We start from the raw sequence: 21,381 nt of genomic DNA, 5'->3' as shown, positions 1-21,381 counted from the left end.
TTCTTTTCAATTTTTTTTAATCAATTTTTTGTCTTTTTGTCCAAAATGATTTAATTGAATTGACTATGTATTAGAATCAATGATGTATTCAAAAAATAATGCTTTTGATCATGAGCCTGATACTGTCATCAAATCACAAATGTGTGTGTCTGGAGGAAATATAGATGAAAGTAAGTAAATGTTGGGGTTTTTGATCAAGGTGGTTGAAGTGAAGTAGACAGTCGGCCTGGAAGTTAGGAAGTTAGGGAGTTAGGACAATGTCCTACAACATTTAAGTAAGCTTTTGAGCAGCTGTCAGGCTCCTGTTGTTGGAAGATTCCTCTTTACTGCCATTTCACAACAAAACCAAGGGTCTTCTAGCTGTTCTTCTGTGCAAACATTTCCATCTCCTTATTTCTCTCCAGCTTCTTAGTCCTGATGAAATTACTGAGGTTGAAGGTAATTTACGACACATTGGCAAAGAGGATGATGTGTCAGTGACTGTGCCCAAACCCCTGCCCTGCCACACTGATGTGAATGAGAAATACTCTGCTCCTTACAGGTGAATGTAGCACATGTTTACATATTGGGTACTGTGCTGATCTCTGGGTCAAAATACCTAGATAATCGACTTGTGAGGAGGAGAGATTTATTTTGGCTCAAAGTTTCAGAGATTTCAGTCTATGGTCGCTTGGATTCTTTGTCTTTAGGCCTGTGGTGAGACTGAACATCATGGCAAGGAGTGTGTTGTGGAGGGGAAGCTGCTCCACTTCTTTGTGGCAGCCAGTTAGGGGGGGATGGGGGACAGGCAGGCAGGCCAGGGTCTTCTTATTTCCTTCAAGGACCCACAGCTTCTCAATGTTCCACCACTTCTCACACCTTCTCAGTGTTCCACCACCTCTCAGTAGTTCTGGGACGAAGCCTTCAACACATAGGCCTTTGGGGGACACTTCAAAACTGGAGCAGGCACTGACAAAATACCCACTGCTGTCATAGGTATGACCTTGGAGGTAAATTTAAAGCACCATGCCTTCTGGATACTTAAAGTCTAATTGGAGAGTAGAAATTCATATATTAGAAAAAAAATACAGAGTAATATATGAAAGTATGGAATTAAGTACAAATTTGTGAGGTGCTGTCTGTGCCCTACATAATTTAGGAGTTCAGACAGAGAATGGAAGAATGCTGACCTGGGAGGGAGGTGTCTGGGAGGACTTTCTTGGGGGTTGGTTACCACATAGCTTTCTTCCCTACCGGATAAGCTTTAGAATTTAGAATACAATTTGCATTTATTTAAGAATGTGAATGGTTCCCAGCGTGGACTCAGTCAGGAAAATTTTTAAAAATTGCTTAAGGTGATTCCAGCAGAGAGGTAAGATATGTAAAATGAGGAATTAGATGACAAAGTCATGGGACTACTGCCCAGAGGAACAGAAAGGGGAGCGGTTTCAGAGGTCAGGAGCTACAGGAATGTGTGCCAGCCCTGTGGGAGTGTGTGACTCCTGGGTCAAGCTGCTGACCATGAGCAAGCGTGTGGTGTTCTGTCACTCCAGAGCTCAGATGTCTCCAGCAATGGCTAAAGCCTGAGAAGGAAGGTAGCTGCTCTACTTCCACCGACTGCTCTCATGTGAGAGGCTGGCTGAACCTTGACTGGAGCCTCTGGCACAGGAGTCGGTGATGTGTAGAGTCCAGGCTTCTAGCTTGGCTCAGAATCAATAGAGAATATCTGGCCCAGGAGTGGCAGGTGCCAGTGCTGTTAAGGGATATTTCTCAGGTACTGACCAACGTCTCAGTTTCTCACAGTGTTTTCTCTCTTCTCTTCTTACTCAGACCAAACCCCCTTGCAAATACTTGTGGATTATTTTTTTTTAACATATTCATACGATATACTTGTTTCATGTGTCTAAGTTTTATCTTCCTAACTGAATTTTTAAAGATTGGGAGCAGAACCTCATTTATTAGCTAATTATTTTTATGTGTACAGGAAGCAAAACACTGTTCAACACATCAAGGACAGAGTGGTGACCCAGACAGCCACATTCTGCTCTTAATGGAGCCTACGTTGTCATGAGAGAGACTGACAATCAACAATAAATGCATAATTAATATCCTGGGATGATAAATGCACTGAAAAAATAGAGTGGGATAAAGTGATAGAGAAAACAGATTGGCATGGCAGGGGCTGCTTTTCATGTGGTGGTTAGGGGAGGATTCTCTGATGGCAGGATCTGCAGACGCGGAGGGAGAAGGGAGCATGTGTGTAACTGGAGAAAGAGGTTTCCAAGCAGACTGAGCAGCAAGTGAAGAGTTGAGGCCAGACACATTTGAGAAATGGCATGAAGCCCAGTGAGGCTGGAAAGGAGAGAGCAAGAAATAAGACCAAGGCAGAGGAGAGGGGAAAGATCTTCCATGTTTATGTATCTTCTGTATTCCAAATAGAGCTGGCTTTCTTCTGGAAATGTAAAAGGTTTAGCTCCAATCTTCAAACCCGACACCCGCCATGCTGAGCATGGTATTTTCCCCTTCTGCCTTATATTGTGCTATCTTCTCTTTGATGTGGGTCCGTAGCTGCATTTATGTTTTTTCCCCTTTATTAAGTCACACAGACCACTTGCTGGAATAATATATAGATCTGTTATTCCTGAAGGCAGGTTGCCTTAGCAACAGGGCAAATCTTACCCATTTGAGCAAAACCTTATCAATAAAGCAGTCTCACAAGAGACTAGTGTTCACATCATTAAACGTCTGCTATGCTTTTTTTTCCCTCTGTTCCTTAACCATGGTAATTCTTAGATTGTTAATTAGGTGAGTGCCAATCAGCTGAATAGCTCCACAGAAGGGACACTGAGAAGGCATAATAATAGACGGATCCCCAGCAGTCGCAGTTGACAGCCTCAAGTTGCCATGTTGTTTTCATTCCCTAGCTATTCCACAGCAAATCTTTATCCCTTTCAGGCACAAGCAAGCAGCTTCCATGTTGAACACCTGGCACCCATTTAGCCTGGGCAGTATCTATTACCTAACAAGCCTCAGGCAATGAGGAAGCAGAATTTGGAAGAAGAACAGAGTGTGTGGAGTCTTGCCAGCTATGAATAAACAGGTATGTGGCTCCCTGAAGAGGCAAAGTAGAAAAAAATAAACCCTAAACCTCTTAGCTTAAATCTTAAGGGATTTCATACTATGAAATAAATTACCTAATTAATAGCAAAAGAGGCATGTAAATGTAGGTGTTTTTTTTTTTTTTTGTATAAGAAATTGTAGCACTTGTCTGAAACAAGTGCATGAGACAAGAGAAATAGTATACACACCCTCACCCACCTATATGCACACATAGATTTGGTGTACTCATTGATTGATTGGAATTGGCTCACGTAAGTCTGGAGACTGGCAAGTAAGGTAGACTGGTAGGGAAGAAATTCACCCGAGATGGTGCTGCAGTCTTTAGTTTGGATTCTGCAGGGCAGCAGGCTGGAAACGCAGGCAGGGTTTCTATACTGCAGTCTTGAGAATCTTGGGGAGAAGTTTGGAAACCAGAATCTTGGTCTATATGACCTGCACCTGACTGGATGAGGCCCTCAAGGGGGGCTGTCTGATAGTGTTTGCTCATTTGGAAGCGAGGCACATCCTTGAACACCTTCCCAGCAACATCTCAACTGATGTTGGACCATTCAATGGGACATCGTAGCCTCTCCAATTTGACATGAAGTTAACCATTATGAGTGCAGAATAAGATATTTTTTTTTGGTTTTGGTAGTTCTAGTTTTCTAAGGGTGATTTCTTTCTTTCTCTCTCTTTTTAAACATGAAAAACAAGTGAATCAGGATATATAAGAAATATGGAAAGTTAGAGTAAAAGAGACTAATCATTCTAGAACTTCCTTATCATTAATATTTTTCCTTCTTAATCATAGCACTCTTAGTCGGTAAAGCCATTAGGGAGGCTGAGAAGAATATTCAGTACGTTGATGAATCAGAATTTTCTTTGTAACTATTTTATGTAGTATCATTGAGTTAAAGAATAATGTTATACCTTGACAACAGAAAACTATCGCATGTCCTGGAAAGATAACATCTGCCTAATTTGAGACTTTTTCAGTTAAAATAACACTTTTCATTTATGTGGTATGACTTATTTAAATCAATGAAGTTTGGTTTTGATAAAAGAAAAAAAAAGTATAAAGAACTCAAATCAATGTAATAACCAGAGTTGGGTTTGGCCCTAGAGGTCTGTCTCTCTAGCCTATGTGGTTGTAAAATATATGGTTTGACATAATTTCCGATGACCATTATTTTCTATCATTAGATGGTCTCCTCTTGCACAGTGAAAGCCATTCTACTCCCACTGATGTCATCTTTGCTGATACTAAAACTATAATGATATCGTGGATTGATAAGGACCACCGCTCTGTGACAGGTTAATGTGCCAACTTTGCTAGGCTGTAGTACTCAGTTATTTAATTAGAAATCTAGGGATTTCTGTCAAAGTGTTTTATAAATGTAGTTAATATTTATAGTCAGTTGACTTTAAATAAAGCAAATTAGCTCTGATGATATGGGTGGGCCTCATCCAATCAACTGAGGGCCTGAAGAGTGGAAACAGGTTTTGTAGAAGAAGAAGAAATTCTGCTGTGATACAGAAATGCTTTCTGAGCGACTAGTCTGCTGCCTGCTTTATGGATTTCATACTTGCCAACCCACACTATCACGTAAGACAATTCCTTAAAGTAAATCTCTGAAAAAAAATATGTGTATTATTCATAATCCAATTCAGATTCAGTCGGATCCATTGCACTCTTCTTCCTTTGTCCCACCCCTCCTCCCTCCCCCTCAACTCCCTCAACAAGTCCACCAATCTTTCCAGTGTACATATATGAATATACCACAGAGAATCTCACCCTCATGTATATTCATAAGACACTAATTAAAAATACACTGTAAGTAAGTAGTAGAAAGATCAGTAGAGTGAAGGGAACAGGAGGGGTGGGGAGGGAAAAGGGAAGTGCTGGGAACTGAATTAGAGCAAATTACATTCCAGGCTTTTATAATTATGTCAAAATGAATCCTAGTGTGATGTATAATTCGAACTGATAAAAATTCTTTTCTCAAAATTATGTTATACATGTCTATGTGTACGCATACACATATGCATATTCATATGTAAATATATCCTGTTGGCTTTTTCTCTAGAGAACCTTGAATGATGTGTACACTAATATCATTTGTTTACTTCATCCATTTTTGTTATCAAACTTGGAAAATCAGTTATCTTTAGGATACTGCTTACTCTAGTGGACATATGATGTCATTGAGCCAGGCTGCTGTGGCCCAAACAGCTATTGTACTGGGAGTGGCTAATGATTTGTAAAATTTTTTTTTTTTTCATATTGGATTCAATGTGGGTTTATTGAACTAGGCTGTACCATCTTCAAAAATAAATTTATTTGATGGTGGGATTCAACCTTGAAAGTATTAATTAAGTACAAAAATTAGACTTTAAGTAACAAAAATTAAGTAATTAAGTAACAAAAATTAGACTAACGACACTGCCTAAAATCATGACCAATTGCAAATGGTATGGGTCTCTGCAAATGGAAGCCTCCAGGAACCAGGGAATTGAGAGCATTCATCATGACAGGCATAGGAAACTCTAAGTGCATGTAAAAACACCTGCATGAAGTTTCAGTACCTTTAAAAAGGATGCCAGAATGGAGGCTTGGTTTCAGAACATACAGTGGGTGAGTGTTGTAGCTTGGTTTTGTGATGAGGTCACAGAAGTGGAGAAGAGTGTAGACGTTAAGGAACAGACCAATGAATGAGCCTTCTTCTAACTGTAGCCTGTGGAGATCTATTGGGGAAGGTGCTGGATGTAGAGTTTATTCTGATAGAGCACTATTTCAGAAATGAAGTCACAAATATACAGTTGTAGGAAATAACCTGGAGCTACTCGGTGACAGAGGACAGAAAACATCAAGTGTTTCTGAAAAGTAGATTTTCTGTGTACGTGTTAAAATATGTGGTTCTGCAAATGGTCACGAGTACCACTAAAGCATTCAGTTTTATTACTCATATAAAGATTTCTTCTGCTTTCTTGAGCTAACCAACAGAATTTGAGGAGTCTGACACATGATGATTTATAAGAAGTTAGGAAGCTAAGTTAAGGAAGTACAGGATTAGAGGGGATGATTTCGGCATTATTTGTGTCATGCAAAGCACTCTGTCTCCTTTCTGCTAAAGGTCACAGTGTCTTTCCTCATGGTCAGTTTGTTAACTTCGAACCTGCCCTTGTCCTCCAGGGTTTCTGCTGGAGTTACCCCTGCAGCAAGTTGCTTACTGACAGTCCTTTCCTCTGACCAGTGGTTCTTCCTCTGCTCTGTGGGTTTCTCCTTTTTCTCTCAGGCACATTCTTCTTCATAGACTGAATTTTTAGAGTGCCTAAGAATACAATGGTTTTAAGAAATAATGTTCTCATCACTAGGAAAACCACTTTTCATGCCCTCTGCATCTCTTCCCTTTGCCCTTTGTAAAGAGGAAGAGGGAGTTTTAAAATAATGATAATATGTGGAATTTGCTTCAAATTGAGCTGGAAAAGGTGTTTGCTTGTGTTGCAGCCAGCTTTCTCCGGAGTCTGGAAGATGCTGCTTCATTCTGGGGAAGACAGATGGGGACTCCCATATCTAAGGAGCTGTCACCAGCATGGAGCCAGAGGTAAGGGTCAGAGTAGGGTCCTGCCACTTTCTTTCCACCTGACAGAAATTGCCAGGAGAAACAGGTCAGAGGACACTGGGAGTGGGCAGGAGTAGATCAGAAAGGTAAAAAGTGAGGGAGTGAGATGGATCCAGGTGAGCCCCACTGGGCAGGCATTGCAGGTGCCCTTGGGTAAAGTATGGAAATGGTTTCACACACTCTCCCACTTCGCAAGTTGATACTTTTCAGGTTTTTCTCCTAGGAGAGGTCTGTGCCTGCCTGCTCTTCCTGCATCACAGGCCGGCAGAAATCTTACCTGGGGCCACATGGCAAGGCCTTGGCCTGTGGTACACACTGGAGATGGAATGGCTGTTATGATCTCTCTTCTTTCATTTCCCCAAAACATCACATTCATTTTCCTGCCTGCCTTCCAGAAGTATAATTTAGATCTCTCAATGTTTGAAGGGACCCAACTTGCCCCAACTTGGCGTGTTCTTCTCTTTCTATTATGGCTCATATTCCATATCTTCAAAGGAATCATTATTCTTCCAGTCAAGAGGCTTAGGAATTTGGAGTTTACTTGTACTCTTCTTTCTGTTTCACAACTCATATTTGGCCTGCCTTAAATTCTGTGGCTTTTTGGCCTGTGGTTCATAGCTGGCCTCTGTACTCTCTTTTCCATTAGCCTGTGAATGGTGTGGGAGTCTCCATAGGGTTTGCACTCCCTGTCATTTCTTCTTCTCTCTCCCCATCCCAGGAGGTTGCCTGCAGCTGCCGATGGTTGAAGAGGCAGAGTGAAAGTGTAGACTCAGCAGAGGGCGGGAGGAGACATTCAAACTCTGACTCTGCTATTCCCTTCTTTGGAGAACAGAAATGCTCATTTTCTGTGTGGCTATAGGTTTACATGAGGATTATATGCCTTTCTAACCAATGTCCCCTGTTTGAGCACTATGGTGTGGCAACATCTCTGATTTCACAGAAGAAAAATGAAAAGCTGGATTAGGAGAAAACTCAGAAATTCTTTGGGATTAGTCGGGGTTTCTGTGAAACCATTGAAAGCATGATGGAACACTTCAAAATACAAGTGTGCTTTTAAAATTTCCCCATTAATATATTGATGTTATATGACATTCCATCATAGGCACATTCAATGATTTTTTTTTACTACTTCCTCACGTTATACACACACACACACACACACACTCATGTATACACAATCATATATATGTTTATATATATATACACACACACAAACACACACACACACATTTGGTATTTTAAACATCACTAACAATAAATCCTTATCTGCCTTCCTTGTGAATTTGTGGCTGTGGAGTCTTGGAGGAGAGACTGTAACCATTTTAAGAACTAACTGTGAGTTTGAAATTTGAAATATCCCTTGTGAGATGGGTAACTTTGGCAGAGGAAAAAAATATGCAGAGTTAATCATTAGCATTAACTGCTGGTCACATTTACATGGGAACTGCACTCATGAATATCACTATGCACTAAGTTGTAGCTTTTTTGTTTTGAGACAAGGTGTCCCAGTGTTGCTCAGCCTGGTTTCTGACTTCTGGCCTCAAATACTCCTACCACTTCAGTTTCCCAAGTAGCTGTGGGGAGGCCACCTTGTATCTGTTTTGGAACTGCAAGCAGACCCTAAGAATGGCAGTCAAGTTCTCTCTGTTAAGGTAAGAGAGCCTTTCTCATTTCTCATGCCAGATTTAAGAAATACCTTGACTCTGTTTCCCAGTGCTGGTGCAAGTACCCTGGGCTTCATGGAGGACTGGGTGGTGGTAAGCCTGAGTCTCCTTTGTGGTCTCAGATGAGGCATTTAGGGCCACGAAGAAGCATTCTCCTCTCTCTGAATACTGGGCTACTTTTCTGTGTTTTCCTTTTATCAGAACTCATTGTACTTTTGCAAAGCTAGGCCTCCTCCTTTCCCCTTTCCTTATGTCATATTGAGAGTGCTGCATTTTTCTAAATTGTCTAACTAGGCAGAGCAATTAGTGCCCAAGGAGACAGGAGGTTGACTGCCTGGCAGGATGAACGGTTTTCTTGGGAACCGCGTTGAAAGCATGGTACTGAGTGAGGAAATTTGCCAGAGCTCTTGTTTGGTGCTGGCCCTCCTGTTTGGCTGCACACAAGCTGTTTATGCTTGCTGATGCTCTAATAAACAGCCCCTTTCATGGAGTGAATCCTTGAAATAGTTTCATTCCCAGCATGAACTCCTGTCACCAGCCAAACGCCAAGCTAAGCAGGGCATCAGGAGAGTCATGGTCTTCTCTGTGGTTCAGTAGTAAATGGACACACTTCTTGGTCACTCCTGGGAGAAAGATTTCACCAGCCTTTTAGTCTTCCAATATTTAACAGTTGGCCAAAAGGTCAGATCCTGTTTTGGACACTGGGGTTGCAGTGAGGGATAAGACACACAGGTCCTATTTCTCCTGGAGGTTGCATTCTAGTGAGTCATCAGACAGTAAACAGATAAAGGAACACACAGTGTGTCAGGTGCCGAGAAGGCTATGTGGGGAATTTTATCAGCCTGCTGTGATGGTGAACTTCTGTCACTCATGGGGCCATCCGGGGAAAGTATCTCTAAGATGACATCTCAATAAGACCTTAGACTGGTATGTCAGGAAGAGGGCTGAGGATTGCCAGGCCAAGGGATCAAGGACAAGCAAAGAGAAGATTGGTGGGTTTAATAAACAGAAAACCAGGAAGAAGGCAACCTGGGTAGGGTTTAATGAGTAAGTGGGTGTGGTGTGAGATGAGGTTCCATAGGTAGACAGGGCCAGGTCACAAAAGGCCTGGAAAGCTAGAATAAGTGGCGTGGGTTGTATTGTAAGTGTCATAGAAAGCCACCAGAGGACTGTGAGCAGAAGAGTGCTCCATTGTGATTCTTGTTTTAAAGTACTGCTATGCCGTTTGAATGCTCACCTTATTGTAGGACAACAGAGGAAGCAAAGGGCTCAGTCCCACTAGGTGCTCCCACTTCACATGTGAGCCACAAAAGGTGTCCCCAAGTCACCCATACTTTTGCCCAGGCTACTACAAATTTAGGGGTCTCCATGACCCTTCCTCAGGTTTAAAAACTTGCTGAGATGATACTCAGAATGTAGAGAAATGCTTATCTTCCCAATGCAGTTAGTTATAATGATATTAATGAGCAGTCAGATAAAAAGGAGTATATGTAGGGATATGTCCAGAAGGTCCTGTGGCAGGAGCCTCTGTCTCCCAGCTTGAGGATATGCTCACCCATTCAGAAACTGCCTTAGCATCTTCCTTTCCATGGCTCTTCAGGTTACATTGTGGAGGCATGATTGATTAAGTCGGTGGTTATTGGCGATTGAGTGAAATGTCCAGCCCCATTTTTTCCTCAGAGGTTGAGAGGGATGATGAAAGTTTTTATCCTTGAATCAAGTGCTTGTTTTTTCTGGTTACCAGACCAGTGCTCATCCTGAAGCAATCTAGGGGCCTTGCCAAGAGTCACCTCATTAACATAAATGAAAGAGACTCATTATAAATAACAAAAGACTCTCCCATCACTCAGGAAATTCCATGGGTCTTAGGAGCTCCGTGCCAGGAACAGGAAAAAGGGCCTAATATACATTTCCACATGTATATCTGTGGGTAATTCTCAGCTTTCTTGCCTATCTAGTACCAAATTGTGCTGGTTGTCTTATTCATGTTCAACAACAGAGAAAAATGACAGTTTGTATCTTATTATTTCGATTTGTTTAGATTATTCTACAAAAAATTCTCATTTTGTCCCCAGCATTTTTTAAGGGGAGGTAAGTACATACTGGAAAGACGGGATAGGATTGGAAGCATGAGTTGACCTGTTTAGAAATTTCAAATGGACTGGTAGTGACATGCTCACTGAACAAAGGATGAAAGGAAAACTGTGTTAGAGGGAGTGAATGTATGCCCATGTGCATGGGGCTGATCTCTGTCCCGGTTCCACAGGTGTTAGAGGGACTTCCTTACTAAAATTCTGATCTGGGGGATGGTCTCCATTTTCTTGAGCGTAACTGATGTGATGTGAGCCAAGCTTTGCTGTAGGCTGACCAGCAGAGGCACCTGAACTGGCTGCTAAGAGGGTAGGTAGAAGAGCAGCAGTTCCATCTTTGGACAGAGGGGGAGCTCATGGACACAATGGCTGCTGGGGCTGCAGGAGTGGATCACTCTCCTAAGGCTGGGGTGGGAACGTCCAGCAAAGCCTCTTGTGTCCCTCCTTTATGCTTTCATGGCCTCTCCATGCCTAATTTTTTCATTAGGGATCCCCAAACTTTTTCATGTCTCCTACCACTTTTTCTAGCCTGGAAGAATTGCTTTCTCATTTTGGTCTCAATCACTTCTTTTGCCAGAGATTTCCTTCTCTCTCAGTTTGCACAGCCCTTGGTGTAAACCCTATAGGGTTTTGCTTCAGTTTGGGAAAAAGGCTTTAGGAACTGAAAATCTACAGGCTACCGAACTCATGCAAATAGAATGTTTGGAAATGACACTGGGTTAAGTGAGGGGAGACATTAAGGGATTTGGGAAAGGAAAACACTGGAGGAGAAAATCATTTAATATCTCAAAAAGTATTAGCTTGACCTGTTCTGAAGCCAATATTTCTCTTTCAGCTACAAAATCTGCTTTTCCACCAATTTCTGAAAGAATAGCTCTTCCATGTTTTCAGTCATATTTTGGTAATGTTTTAAGTGATGGGCTGAAAGGCTACTCAGATATCTGAGGAAGCTGTGAAGATGATTGAAGTAGCTTATAGTCATACAGAAGCTGGTAGGGAAGTATAAACAGTAAATGTCATTTAAAACTTTTCTCTTCCCATTGGCTGCCTTTTGCTCAAGTCATTGCCTTCTCTTAGAGACATCATCTAAAATTTCTGCATTGTTCTTTCTTTTGCCTAGAAGTGAGTAGTCTCCACCCTGAGGTGTATGCACAGGCTCCAGTGTGAGGAATCCAGATGATCTGTTTGCATGTGAGAAGAAAATATTAGAATTTGCTCTTCTGTTTTTAATCCCATGTTTTCAATTTGTCTATTTTTTGATGTTATAATATTGGCACAGTGAACATGTGTATAATACAAAAGTATAACTCAACAGAATAAATTATTTGGGGGCCTGGAGTTGTGGCTCAGTGGTAGAACACTTGCCTAGCAACATGTGAGGTACTGGGTTCAATTTTCAGTGCCACATAAATATAAATAAATAAAGACATTGTGTCGATCTACAACTTTAAAAAAATTATCTGGGGCTACTGATCTAGAAATCTTGTAGGTTTGCATTTTCTTTTCTGAACCTGATTTCCTGAGTCCTTGGTCATCAAAGTCCAAATTGCTCATGAAAAGTGCTGATACTTGTTCCTCCACATTCCTAATTATGCATCAGTTGTTCTTGAGTTGGGCCCAAGTAATCTTCATTTTAAGGAGGTTCATAATGGTTCTTGAACAAATGTTAGAAAAGAACTCAAAGTTTTAATTTCCAGCTCCTCATAGAATCTCCATGTAAAACACAAGACCACATGATTTACCTGCAGGTTTTGACTAACTGAGGCAACTTGCCATGGATTCTGACCCTTGGAACAGGTCTTCTAAATGGAAGTGATGGTGGGCAATATGTTCTTGACCCCTGTTGTAGACTCCAGTAGTGGAATGAGATGGCTTGAGATATTTACTCTCTGTCATCATTCCAAGTCTCGTTCCTACCTCTCCTTCCATTGCTCATTGTTTTGTGAGCAAGCTGTGGAATCTCTGCACTTGTCACTTGTAATTATAAGCAGCAGGATAGTGACCTCAAATGATGCTTCCTTTGGCCTTCTTTTCCTGCCCCAAAGCACAGTACTCCACATCTGGTAGATGGCCGTTAGCATCAAAGCCTCATCACTTAGATGTCGTTATATTCCCAGCAGCACCAGAGACAGGCATGCCCACAAATGACCTGAAGATATGGTCTTTTAAATATCACTTCTCTTAAGGTCAGACTGTGGATGAATTCAGGAAAAATGTCATACCATATGCTATAGATCCTGACCAGTATAATTTGCTCCATTTCTACCAAGGGGATGAAAACCTTTGTGATTTAGCTGTAGATCCTCTTCTCCTGCCTAGGGAAGAAAATATGAGAAAAACCAATGATGGAGGGTCAGTTGTACATGGATAAGCACACCTGGGGATATTCAAGTGAGACTGCAACCTCAGGCAATGATCTCACTTGGGATATTTAAGTTGATGCACACATCCTTCAGGCAGTAGGTGCAGACTTTCTAAGGTATGGGTGGAAGCCTGGAGAATTATAATGGGTTCAGATTCTAGAAACTCTGTTTCCATATGTGTTTTCTTGGAAAATGATCTGCCTCAGAGAAAGTTCATGATGAATCTCAGCCATTATCCTTCCCACTTCTCCTTTGAAAATCCTATTTATTTTTGCTTTGTAAATAACAGCATGGCTTTCTTCATGTTGGTTTTCATCATGTGCTCTTATTTATAATGAATAAATATCAAGGAGGCCAAACTCAAAATACTAAATAATATTGGTGTCAGAGATTTTTTTCTTTTTAGCCACACCCTAAAATCATGCCTATTCATTTCAGTAAGAAATGCACTTCCAAAATGTCTTGCTTGTTATCACTTATTAATTACCTAAGTGCATTATATATTTATGTTATTTTAATCAATCATGGACTAACAATAATATAATTGATTTCTAAAACACCTGCCCCCTTGAAATTTAATACTTAGAACTGTCTGAACACAGTGACCTAAACACTGTAGGAACTTAAAATCATTAACACCTGCCTGTTCACTTTTTTTTTAAGAGAGAGAGAGAGAGAGAGAGAGAATTTTTCAATATTTAATTTTTAGTTATTGGCGGGCACAACATCTTTGTTGGTATGTGGTGCTGAGGATCGAACCCGGGCCGCACGCATGCCAGGCGAGCGCGCTACCGCTTGAGCCACATCCCCAGCCCCTGCCTGTTCACTTTTGATGGGGTGATCCATAGAAGTCATTGAAGCATAAAAATATATCACCTTATGGTAAATTGTATGGGAAAGGGAAACAAAAATGTGATTTTAAGAAGAAAGGGAATACTGTGAAAGCTCTTTTACAAAAGAGCTAATACGTGTATTTGAAATATGGCTGATGGTAGAAATCAAATTGCTGATTTTTAATTTAATTGTAATTTCAAAATATCAAAATTTAAATATATGATAGAAATTATATTCTTTGCAACCATTAAAATATGCAATAAAGAATTTTAGATGTAAACTTAAAATGTGTTAAATAATCAAAAGTCAGAAGTTATAAACCCTTGTTAACAACTTTTAGAGTCGCTGTTGCAGGCATAAGTAATATGCATATTTTTTCTCAGTTTTCTCTCTGATTTTAGTCTATTAGAATGTTTAAAATTATTCTCATGAATCTTTAGTTCTATCAGGATCGGGTGACTTGAGCACTTTCAAATGCTAAAAGGAGCTAGTAAAGATGAATCCAAGGGAGATATAGAGGAGATGAGGAGTACATTGAAGAACAAAGGGTAATAGTGGACCATGATCTTGGAGGAGGGAAGAGAGGTCAGGAGGGAACACAGGGAAATGGAAACTAGCATGAATGCAAAGGGGTGCCCCTTTTTTTCAGTTGTTGTTGGGAAGAAAATGAGAATAAACGTGGATGTAACCAAGTTTGATGGTGATGGTGGAAGGTGGGGGTGATTGTTTAGTTGGGATGATGTAAACTCTCTCAATGTTTTTGCTGAAGGAAGAAGTATTTGTTTTTTAGTGGGGTGGTGAAGGAGACAGGAATTGGATAGTTGGCATGTATCATGTTAAGATTTTGAATTGCTTCCATTAGGATGGGAGAAGAATTTGCAGGTATTGGGCTTCCACTTTGACAATTTTTATTCAATTTTGCTTGTGGGAAAGAATCCTGCTGATTTGCTATTCTTTTCTCTAAACTGCTGATCTCTAAACATGCTTACAGAAGTTGATTCTCTCAGGATTTAGAGAACTTCACTGTTTTCCTGTTCTTCTTTCTGTTACAACAGGAAGAAGAAAATCTAGAGTCTAGTTTGTGTCTGATATGTATTCTGTACTGTGACTAACCCAAATCCTTCTCTGAGGCTCTCTGATTCCAGAGCCTTTGGGGCTCTGCATTCATCTATTTGAATTCAAGAATTGGTAGAACCCTCAAGCTAAGAAATGCAGCAGAAGAAGGCTGATAGGCCCATAGGCAGAGCCCAAGCTAACACCTGGTGTCTCTGAGCGCTGGCTGGTGTTTTCTGACTTTTATGAGCTTATTAATATCTTTTAAAAATGAATGCTGGTCTGCATCAATTGCTTTAATATTTAAATTGTCTAATATTTAAAATGCCTAACAGACTGTGTCCCCCTCATTTGCTTCCACCCCTTAGCCTCTGAAACATCATCATGTAACATCCTTGCCCTTTTTTTTTTTTTTTTTTTTTTTAGGTCTTTGAGTGAGCTGACCATAGACTGAGCCTCTGAAGCTGTGATCCCAAAATAAACTCTTCTTCCTCTAAGTTGTTCCTGACTTGGTCTCATTCTTTTCTGCTTTATTTTCAGCACTTCGGACAGGGTCTTGCACATAGGTGGTGCTCAATAAATACTTGTTGAGAAAAATAGTGTGAATAAATGAGTGAAGTTGACCTCCTTTGTATTTTGAGTTATTTCTTTCTTAAAGCAGTGGCAGTGGCTTGAGTAAGGGGAAGAGCTTTGGGACCAGAGATCCCCTCCCCAAACTGCATAATATCTGACAATGTTGTACCATGATATGTATGTGCAGGTGATAGCTACATTAAATGTATACATGGACTATGAGAATGGAGTTGATGTTTTCCTAAAGGTAGTAGAGTCCACCCAGTTTCTTCCTGGTAGACAAATTTTGTTTCCTGGTGTGCATGTCAGAAGAAGTTGGTGCCGGTTTGGAATGCAGCATGGCTGTCGTGGACAGCTCCTGGAAGTCTTCTGCTTCCAGTCATGGTCATGGGTTCTTTCAACCCCAGTTACTGCAAAGGCCCTGTTTACATTCTTCTTGGAAACTCTTGATACAGTGGGTTGCAAAACCACTGTGGAATGCAATAAAACATCAGAATGGAGACACTAGTGGGAAATGGATCTGAAGTTCTTAGTGTTTTTTTTTTCTGTCCAAAAATACAAGCATAGAGAAATTTATTTTTCTAGAAATAACTTTTTTTTTCTAAATAGCTTTGTTCTAAATAGTACTGTAAGTCCTATCCCCACCCCCAAAATCTGAACCTAGTATTAAAGAACATAAATATTTTGAAAAGATTTACTGACTCACCAGTATCACCAGCTGAGATAGAAGATATCCAGTGCACGCACTGGGAAAAACCAGTGTGAATCCACACAGTCAGAACTGTGGGTACAGATTCTTTCGGATCATAGAGAGGAGAGATGTGAAATTCTTTCTGAGAGTAAGTATAGCTTACTCATAGATTACAAGCACTAGCAAGACTAACATTTTAAATCATATGCTTATTCCTGATAATAAATGGTCATTCCTTGTACTCATTTAAAAATACTTGGCAGTAACAGACTCATCTCTACCTACAGATCACAAATTAGATATGGGGGATTTTCATGTAGGTTATTTTTGCAGATTCTGAGTGAAGACCTGTTTCTAAGAAGAATTATACTGTCCACATATTTTGAGCTGAAGTCAAGGTCCCATTCTGGTAATTCCCAGTTCAGATGTTTCTCATTTTATGCAGTATTACTCCCTTGAAAATGCAGCTAAACTAGATCATCTTTTAAATGCACTGAAAGCACTGGCTGTAATAAATCAAGAAAGATGATATCTTCTCCAAACCAAATCACTACCTCTAATGTAGCTGACTTTTAAATTTGAATTCCCTGAGGTTTGCCTTAAAGCTTGGCTCTGGGCCAAGCTGCCATTAGGAGATTGTGTGGGTGACTCTAATACACTTTGTGTAATTGCCCCCAGGCTTGTAAATGGCCCCAACAAAAGGGCAAGACACATTTTTATAGGATTTTTGCAGACAGAAAAAAAGATACCATATGGAAATTTTGTTACAATATACAGTTTATATTAATTATTGCTGCTTATGTGCATATCAAAAAAGAAAAAAATACAGGTATAATTAAATTGAAGAAAGGATGCTATATTTTTATCCTGTTGGTATTTATCCTGTTGTAGAGAAAACTTAAAGAAGGAATTGTGCGGTCACATGGCCACATGAATCAAGGCACTTGGACTCTGTGCATAATATGCTTGAAGACCACTTTTCTCGTCCATTTTCCACATTTGCTGCCAAATGGAGCAATTTATCAACTAGACATGTTAAGAGCTGGTAGGAGGGATATATTACAGGGCCTCTGTGTTTTGATTCCTGCTTTATGGTTTTGAGGCTCATAAAAGAATGCAGACTCGTCCAAAATTTCAGCTCACTATAGGTGCAAGGTTGCCAGTATTCCTGTGGGGACTTAGAGGCATCTCCTTTTCTCCTGGGACTTGGAAAAAAGATTTCCCACTAAGAGTTAAACTTGGAAACTAGCTTATACAGGCTTACACTAGTATACAAAGGATTCTTAAAATAGACAAGATGGCTTTTTAGACTCTTTACCCAATGAAGTCAATCTTTTATTAGCTATGCTACTACTGTTATTCTGAATGGAGGTTGAGCACACTTGGACGCTTGGATAAAAGGAGAATCATAAGGCAAACATGATGTTAACCATCTAAGCACTGTCTAGGATAGCAAGTTCAGTCAAGCAACCTCACAAGCTAATGGCCCCAAGTCATGACACTGTTCCTCTTCTGGAGCTAAAAGCCCAATAACATTACATTTCCAGTTAATCTCATTCCCTCCATTCTGATTCCAAATTCATTTGGCCACATGCTGAACACAATTTTTCTTCTGTTATCGGTATGCAAATTTCTTGATTTAGTGAGTTCATGGATCTTGATGTGTGTCAGTGCATGTGTATTTATCTTACATATTTGGTTACTATACATTGCCTCCTGAAAGACAAAAACACCCCCAGTTTCCTTTGTTCAGTCAACTAGGACTCACAGGGCACCCATTGCTGGCTAAAGCCATTTGCAAGGCCTTTTGGGAGAAGACCAAGGATTCCACACTGGCTTAGGGTCCCTTTCTCCTTGGAAGTGTCTACGAGCTCTTTCCTCTGCTCCCTCCCCTCTGAGCCTTTCTCAGTGTTTGATGTGGCACTGTTGTTAAGTGACACATTCAACCTTTGCAAAGCTTTGATAATTTTTGTGAGCTTCCTGGGTGGCAAAACGAAGCCACTGAGCTCTACTCTGCAAATGAAGTTTATGAAAACCATTTCTTATACATCCCTTCACTCTTGCTCCAGGGTTATATGTTCTTGGGTAGATGGCTCCTGGGTTTGGGAAAGGCTTTGCGATACATAGCAGCCTCTTTACCAAGAGTAGGTTATGATATCTTGAGGCCATTTTGGAGGTGGATGGAGCCTGAGAGATTGTAGCCCTCGTGTTTCCAGAAGGAAACTGAGGTCAAAAGAGTTAAATTATTGGCCTCCAAAATATGGCCTAATTTAATTTGATTTCTGTGATTTGGGGCTAGTTCCAACTGTTATTAGCAGTGATTGAAGCAGAAAATGTGCTCTAGAACACGGCAAAGTAGGCTAGTTCTGACGAATGCTACAAATCAATGTGGCTGCTGCCTTAGAAGGAAGGCAAGAGGCCCTACTTCTGTTGTTTCTATGACTCTGCATATTTCATATAACCAGTTGCAAACTAATCATGACCAAGAGCTCTAAAGGGTATGTGAGGGTTGGCTTCTCAGGTGGCTCACAATCCCCACTGCTTTTTGTTCTGAAACTCTTGTGTCCTTGTCTCCTCTTGCACATGGACTGAGCCTAATGACTTTCTTCTAACTGATAAACTATGGCAACAGCAGACCATGGCAAAGATGTGAGGGCATGTCACTTGCAGGATTCCATTATGAAAGGTTGGAACTTCTTTGAGGCTGATAGTCTCTTTATTGCTTTCTTGACTTGAACATTTGGATGAGGCAAGTTGTCACAACAAAGAAGCCAATGTGACAAGGAATTGAGGGTGGCCTCCAGCCAACAGTAGCTAGAAACTGTGATCCTAAGTTTAAGGACCCAGGAAGAAGTGAATTGAAAACAATCATGTGAGCTTGCAATTTAACTGTAAGATGTCTACAGTGATCCACACTCCTTGAATGCAGGTGAGACCTGCTTGTAACACCCTGCAGTTGAGGAGCCAATTAAACCATGCCCAGATCCCTGACCCATTTAGGCCATGGGGTAATAAGTATGTATTGATTTAAGCTGACAAATTTGGGGGAAATTGACTATATAGCAGTAGATAACTCAAATAATAGAAAAAGGGGTAAGATAAGTTTGTAAGCATAAGTTTAATGTTAATGCATTGATAGCCACATGAATTGCCTGAGCTTAATTTGGCAATTTCAAAATGAAAGATATTTTGAATGAGAGCACATTCAGGTAACATATGTGAGTCCTCTGCTCCTTTTAAGTCTATAGGGACAGTGAAGCAGTATTTGTGGCTTATATAAAATTTGAATTGCACCAGACTTTTCCAAATTTGAAGTGTGGAAGGAAAACAAAATGATACTTGCCAGTATAATATATATATACATAAATCATAATAGTAATGATTTTTTGAACACCTGATATGTGCTAGGTAGTGAGCTAAATGATTATGAATCATATTTCAAGGAATCTCTTACCCCAGGATCTAAGTTGGCAGATAATCCATTTTAAGTGAAGAAAAAAATATTTTGGCAAGTTTACCAGTTCAGAGTGTGTCAGTGAGGACCCTGGGAGCCTGGTACGTTCATGGTTTTTAAGCTTGAAGAATTATCTAAAGTATACCATCCCTCTCCTCCACTTTGTTCAACCAATGGTGGCAGATTTTTAGAAATTGTTACCATTGTTTTGCAAAAAAATAAAAATAATAACTCCTCCCCTCAAAACCCCCCAAACTTCTAGGCTCTAAAAGTTACTCTTTTTTCCCAGAGCAAGTTTGCAATTAATCATATTCTGATTGGTGAATTTAAAATGCTTATCCTATGTGAGTTTCTTTATTATTTGGCTTTTTTATGTCACGCATTTTTGTTGTATTTACAATCAAGTAAGATCTTTGAGGACAGAATTATACTTTGAAGCCTGTCAGGGAACTTTGCAAATAACAAGTACCAAATCTTTTTTAAATGAATTTTACTCACTCAAAAAAAAAAAAAAAAAAAGATAAACTGCGAGATCACTGCTTTCTAGGAAACTGTCAGCTTTGTACAAGGGGCCAGAGGGGAGGGTTCAGGAAAGTAACACAGCTCAGGGCATGCAAAGAATCAGAAGTTGCTGCATGATCAGCCCTAGGAATTCTCTCAGATGGAGCTGTGCTCCTAGACCACTCCTGAGAACATTTACAGGTAAATTAAGGTGACCAACCATCTCAGTGTGCCTGCGACTGATAGGCCTTCAGTGCTAAAACTAGGACAGTCCCAGGCCAAACAGGGTGACTTGGCCGTCCTAGTCAGAGTGAATATTTGATAGGAGGGCTGCTATTATTTCTGTTTTTATGTGACTTGCTTTCACTATGGTTTTAAACCCAATTAAAAAAACAATTCCAACTATCTTAAAGGTGTACTGAAACTTATTATATCATAATGCTATATGTTTCCTATCATAAGTATTCCTGAATTTAAGTAACCAGTTTTAATCTGGAAGATTCAATGGTATTTTGGAGGTCTGTGATGTGCAGACAGAAACCCTGGGTCTGTTCCATGCTGCAGATTTCTTTTGAAGTTCTGGAGAGATTTACCCACTGAGCAGCCATAGAGGGTGCAGTTAGGAATAAAAGAAGGTTATTAGCATGCACTCCAGGTCCAAGAGACCGGTATCAAAAGCTCACGCACCAGGCTATTTAATTTGTTGGCCTGCTTAGTAGAAAGAGACCTGCTGGGCAGGGTGGGACTGAAGAATCAGATGGAGAGAAATATAAATAATGAGTCTAATTCACACTATTATTTCTTGGCTTTACTCACATATAGGTGAAAATTTTTCCTACCCTGAGCTGGCATATATCTCTTGCTACTTTCTCTGAGCTGAAAGTTGATGGAGAAAATAAATCACACAATTGAGCGGACTAGTTTTTTTTTTTTTTTCCTTTGCTTTCGAGTTATTTTGACTTTCCATTTGGCACTGCCAGGTGAGTTGAATTGAGTTTCTTTAGTGCATGTTCTTTGCATTCCCTAAGGTTGTTCTTCCAAACTTTCCTCTTGTCCCTAAACCGCCCACATCCTCCTTGCTCTAGATGACCTTGCCTCATACTTCATGGAGATTAAAATATGTCATCAGTCCTAATGCTGTGGCTTGTCGTCACCAATTACAGCAATCTACCCTAACCTTTATCCACATGCATCTCTCCTGTCCACTTATGAAGGGATATCTCTTCTCCTCCCCCATGACCACTCATTTTGTGTGTGCTCCACTCACCTCCTTGTTCTGTGTGGGCAGCTTCTGAGTTGCCTCCTGTGATCCCCACTGCCTGTTATCCATAACCTTGTGTGGTCTCCTCAACTTAGTGTTGGTGGACCTAGTGACTTGCTTGTGAAGACTACAATATGGCTAAAGTGATGGTTTGTCACAACCAACGTTAGGTTATAAAAAACTGTGACTTCTGTCT

This window comes from Urocitellus parryii, chromosome 1 (assembly GCF_045843805.1).
Source record: "Urocitellus parryii isolate mUroPar1 chromosome 1, mUroPar1.hap1, whole genome shotgun sequence".
Taxonomy (NCBI): Eukaryota; Metazoa; Chordata; class Mammalia; order Rodentia; family Sciuridae; genus Urocitellus; species Urocitellus parryii.
Note: the sequence above shows the minus strand (reverse complement) of the source record.